This window comes from Hemitrygon akajei, chromosome 19 (genome assembly GCF_048418815.1).
Source record: "Hemitrygon akajei chromosome 19, sHemAka1.3, whole genome shotgun sequence".
Taxonomy (NCBI): Eukaryota; Metazoa; Chordata; class Chondrichthyes; order Myliobatiformes; family Dasyatidae; genus Hemitrygon; species Hemitrygon akajei.
In genome coordinates, this window is record NC_133142.1 from 18,332,455 (window position 1) to 18,338,454 (window position 6,000).

A 6,000-nucleotide genomic window follows, 5' to 3' on the forward strand; every position below is an offset into this window, starting at 1 on the left:
GAAAAAAAAGCATTTGCTGGTTGCTTGTGTTTATAAAATACAAGGTATGATTTGTATCTAGTAAAGCAGATTTCCAACTGTCTTCTGATTATGAATCAACTCCTAGGTGGGCTAATATAGTGGTGGGAGGTGTCGCTTCACGTGTTCAATGCAGAGAGCAGGCAAGGTGCTGAAAGCACTAGCTTACTTCTCCCTCCAGCTAAGCTCCCTGACTGTAGTGAATGACTGTTGACTTGTATTCGATGCTTAATTTCCTGTCTATTATTGCTGGCCATCTAATATGGGGCACCGTTTCAGACAATTCACATGAGAGAGCTTTGTAACCAGTTCAACATCTGTTGAAAATGTGAGTATTAAATTCGTGAACAATCTTGCCTGCCTATGAAAAACAAATGTGCAAAAGCTACTGTAAACAAAAACTTCAAGATTTAAGTAACAATCAATAATGTCTAACAATGTAATGCTATTTAAAGGGGAGTATGTCACTCTGCTTCTTTAAGAAAGATAGGTTATAATTCTTAATTCCTAACTTGACTGATAAACATTGAACTCAGCCAACCTCAGAAATTGCAATAAATAACACTTGACAGGTCGTTGGGTATGATTAAGCTATTAAGGGAATGAATGCATTAAAATAAACATTTAAAAAATGAGAAGGGCTTCCATAAAGAAATACAAGAATGCACAAATTCATCATATTTCCCAGTGAGTTTAGGAATTACTGCATTCTTTCACTTTCTTTGTTACATATCGCACATAATTTAGTGTAGTGTTTTGTACATTTTTGTCATAATTTGCAGAGGGCCACTCTCAGAGTAAGATTGAAAGATTATTAAATATATTTATTTCTACGCTATTTAAATCTGTAAAGGTCACCGCAGGGTAGAATTCTACAGCATTTCAGCCAGAACCAGACTTCCACCAACGTGTTTCAATGTAATCCAAAATTAACAAATATTGACAGCTTCATTGGTTTGAAAAGATTTTGCATCTTAAAGTAAATATTGAATTATGGGAAACCACAAAAAGTAACTATTTAATCATGCAAATTATTGGTTAATTCAATCCAAAGCCCATATATTTAAAAGGTAAGGACTAATTAGAGTTGAATCAGGCTTGATTAGAAATTCGCCTCCCATCTGCAGAGCTACAGTAAATTAATGATATGTAGTGCCATTGAGGTGCGCATTTCCTCAGCCTGGTATGGGATCTGTACCTCCCTTAATCGCAGGACTCTGCAGAGAGTGGTGCGGACAGCCCAGCGCATCTGTAGTTGTGAACTTCCCCGTGATTCAGGACATTTACAAGGACAGGTGTGTAAAAAGGGCCTGTAGGATCATTGGGCATCCAAGCCATCCCAACCACAATCTATTCCTGCTGATACCATCCGAGAAGCATAAAAGCCAGAATGAACAGGCTCCAGGACAGCTTCTTCCACCAGGCCATCAGACTGATGAACTTGCGCTGATTTGAGTGTACTCTATATTCACTGACTGTTCTATTGATCATTAATTATTATAAATTACTGTGATTGCACACTGCACATTTAGATGGAGATGTAACATAAAGATTTTTACTCCTCGCGTATGTGAAGGATGTAAGAAATTAAGTCAATTCAATTCAATTCATTTGGTTGATTTCAGTGGAGTGAATTTCAGGGACACAATACAATGAGTGATAGTACTTCAGGCCGTTTCTCATCGCCAACCAAGGTGAATGTCATTCTTCGGAGCTGACTATATTTTGAGCTTGACATTGTGGGAACATATTACAGATTTTGTTTGAAGTTATTAAGGTATTAAAAGATTGACCACTCCCTAATAAGATGTGCAGAAGAAAAGTTAAAGGTTAAAGACAAGGGCACTGGATGGGAAAATTACAATGCAACAAGGCAGAAAGATACAAAGAGAGCTTGCCCAGTTTAAAAATGACTTTATCAAAACAGACTACAGCCATGGACAGGTTTCCAGGGTTAATCGGTTTTGGAGCCAATGGAAGTATTTGGCTCTTGTGGGCTGATGATAATGAAGAAAACAAGAGCAAATGTAAAGATGATAGGAAAGTTTTAAATAATGCTCAGAAAAAGAAGAAAACAAAAGAAGTATATCTATTATCAAAGTACATGTATGTCACCATATATAATCCTGAAATTCATTTTTTGCAGGCAAATTCAATAAATCTATAGAATGATAACCATAACAGAATCAATGAAAGACTGCACCAATTTGGCTGTTCTGCAGTGTGCAAAAGACACCAAACTGTGCAAATACAAAATGGAAAACAAAGATAATAATAAATAAATAAACAATAAATATTGAGAAGGTGGGATGAAGAGTCCTTGAAAGTGAGTCCATTGGTTGTGGGAACATTCCAATGATGAGACAAGTGAAGTTGAGTGATGGTATCCCCTTTGGTTGAAGAGCCTGATGGTTGAGGGGTGGTAACTGTTGCTGAGTCTGGTGGTGTGTATCCTGAGGCTCCTGTCCCTTCAGTCTGATTGCAACAGCGATGAGAGCATGTCCTGGACACTGGGGTTCCTAGATGATGGATTCTGCTTTCCTGCGGCAACATTTTGCATTATTGTTGTTCCTTTTCACACCTTGTGGTGCATCATGCAGCATTTTTGTCATTTCCGTAGCATTTAACTGTTTCTACGAGGCCAAGTTCTTAGCTCGGGGCTCAATCCTACATGGATGGAAAGCGTACAAGAAGCTAGCCAGATCTGAAGTCGGGACCATTGGCTTCGAAATCTGGTGCTGATACCACTACGCCACTGACTGGCTTAGTGTTTTGTGTGGATGCACTCAGTAGTGGAGAGGGCTTTACCCATGATAGACTGGGCTGTATCCAGTACTTTTTGTAGGATTTTACATTCAAGAGCATTGGTGTTTCCATACCAGGCCATGATCCAGCCAGTCAATATTCCCTCCACCACACCTATAGAAGTTTGTCAAAATTTTAGATGTCAGGCCAAATCTTCATCAGCTCCTAAGGAAGTAGAGCCACTCCCATACTTTCTTCATAATTGCCCTTCTGTGCTGGGCCCTAGACAGGTCCTCTGAAATAATAACACAGAGAAATTTGAAGTTGCTGACCCTCTCCACCTCTTATCGTCTGTTGAGGACTGGCTCACGGATCTTTGGTTTCCTTCTCTTGAAGTCAATAATCAGCTCCTTGGTCTTGCTGACATTGAGTGAGAGGTTGTTGTTAAGACATCACTCAGGCAGATTTTCAAACTCCCTCCTTTATGCTGATTCATCACTACGACAGTGGTGCCATCAACCAACTTGAATATGGCATTGGTGCTGTGCTTAGCCACAGAGTTATAAATGTAAAGCAAGTAGAGCAGGGGGCTAAGCACACAGCCTTGTGGTGCACCTGTGCTGACGTTGATTGTGGAAGAGATGTTGTCAATCAGAACTGACTGGGGTTTGCAAGTGAGGAAATTGAGGATCCAATTACATAAGGAGGTATTGAGGCCACGGTCTTGAAGCATATTGATTAGTTTTGAGAGGATGATGGTATTGAATGCTGAGCTGTATTCTATAAAGAGCATCCTGAAATATTCATTACTGCTGTCCAGATGTTCCAGGGTTGAATGAAGAGCCAATGAGATGGCATCTGCTGTGGACCTTTTGCTCAGGTAGGCAAATTGGAGTCGATCCAAGTTGTTTCTCAGGCAGGAGTTAACATGTTTCATCACCAGCCTCTCAAAACACTTCATCACTGTGGATGTAAGTGCTACTGGATGATGGTCATTGAGGCAGGTTACCATGTTCTTCTTGGCACTGGTATAATTGCAGCCTTAGTATAAGTGTTCCCCCGTCCTAACAATCAAATGCTGTTGAGGGAATGCAAATACAAAAAAAAACTGCCACGTTGGAGCACCACTGAGAGTTTATCATCAAACACACACCTCCACCATTTGCCTTTTTCAAATCAGCAGCTCGATCCATCTGGTAAATTGAGAAGCCTTCTGTTCTGATCACCGTAGCAGCTTCCCCAGAGATAGCTCTAATACAACAATCCCTCATTTCTTCTGACACAGCAATCTCAGGTCCTCAATTTTGTTCTCCAGCAAATGCACATTTGTTAACGGGATACCGGGTGGAGGAGGCCTCATCTCTCTGCATTTCAGCCTGGCTTGGAGGCCCCGCAACCCCCCTCCCTCCACCTCATTTCCGGCCTTGGCACTGAACTTTCATCCTCTTATACCTGCTTGGTCCACCTTGTCTTTCAGAAGTTCATGAAATCTGTAAATTATTAAGTTGATTTGAAAAATACATTGCTTAAAGGGAAATTGCGTACTGCAGATTGCAGTGAGAGTGATTCAGAAGTGGTATATCTTTAACAAGATATGTACAAAAACCATAAATGGTTCTCTGTGGTGTGACTGACAATAAGAGGATACTTTAGGCACAGGAAGAATCACTTCCTTCCCTGTCTTCTTTCATCTTCAGCCAAGCCTTTGTCACCTCGAGACGTGACTCACTCTCTGCTGGATGCCTTCCCAGTGAAGCCGTCACACCTAAAGCTCTGATATCTCTCTCACACACTCATGACACCTTACCTGCCTCCCCTATTTTTACTGATGTTTAATGGCTTCCAAATTCTTAAAAGTGTCATCTAATCTTTGCAAGTATCTTTGGCCCCAAGACCACAGCATATGACTTCACTGACTCTGGCTTCTTGTGCATTGTTCCTCCTCACTATTAATGATGGTTCCTTCAGGCTCTTTGGCCCCAAGCCTCTAATACAATGGAATTCGCTATCTTCCTGTCTTAGAGCCCTGCCCTCTACATCAGCATCTGATCACACTGCGATATCCCCTCCTTTGCTTTGCGATCAAATCTAAATTTCACATTAGGACATTTTTTCCCTCCAATAAGTGCATTACTTAAACACAAATTATTGTATATTATTAATGACTAAAGTAAGATTAACTGGCTTATCCTTCTTCTCTTCCCCAGAGATGGCTATTATGTGTGCTACCTGCCCTTTAGATTTAAACACCTTTCTAATAAAAACTACAAAAGTACAGTCGGGGCTCTCTTTAATCTTCCTTGATGATTTTCAGAATCCTTGAACGAAGTAGTCAGATATTACTAAAGTTTCTGAAGATTTACCAACAGTGATAAATTATTTTTCTTAGCACTAACAAGGAACACAAATTTAAATTGAGGCAATAGGAATTGACTGACTTGTGAGTGTGGTGTTGGTGTGAAAGACATGGATTTGGAGGAATATCTTTCAAACACATGGTTATTACTGAATACTAATTCATTAAATAAGAAAGGAAATCAGGTAGTACATTAGAAATATTAAATAACACTGGAAGTGTTCAGGTTTGCATCAGATACTTCTGCTGTAAAACAGAAGCGTAGACTGAAATAGCCAAATATCCAGCTCTGCACTGAAGCAAGCCAAGACTTTGCCATTCCCCAGGAATTTACTATTTATCATTCTTGTCTCATTAGCAAATAAATGTTTTCATGTCTAGAACCTATAAAATGTTTGCTTTTTCACTCTGCCCACAATCATACTTCAATAACTAGAATTACATCTTCTCAGAAATTGAAGTAGAGAAGCTGAAGTGCTCCTTTGTGTATTTTAAACTATAATTTAGGCCATTAAGATAGAAAAACTGTATTGTTTATTTAAGACACAATAAATACATTGGATAGAGAACAGTCTTCCTTGTCTGTACCTATTTAGTTTCTAACTTGCTAAGAGTTTACATCAATAGAACTGAGACTGTAAATGATTAGATAATTGTATCAGCATATTAATGACCCAACATATTAAGATGTCATTGTTCAAAGAAAAATAACAAAGGATCAAAAAACATATATTTTCAAAATTAATGAACATTTTTGCTTATTTTTAAGTTATCGTTTAAATCATCCTTTTAGTCACATTACATCTATCATCTCGAATAGAAACTAAGGACAGTAATTTATAAGCAACTTTCATCACTATCTTCCAGTCTTACTACTTTGC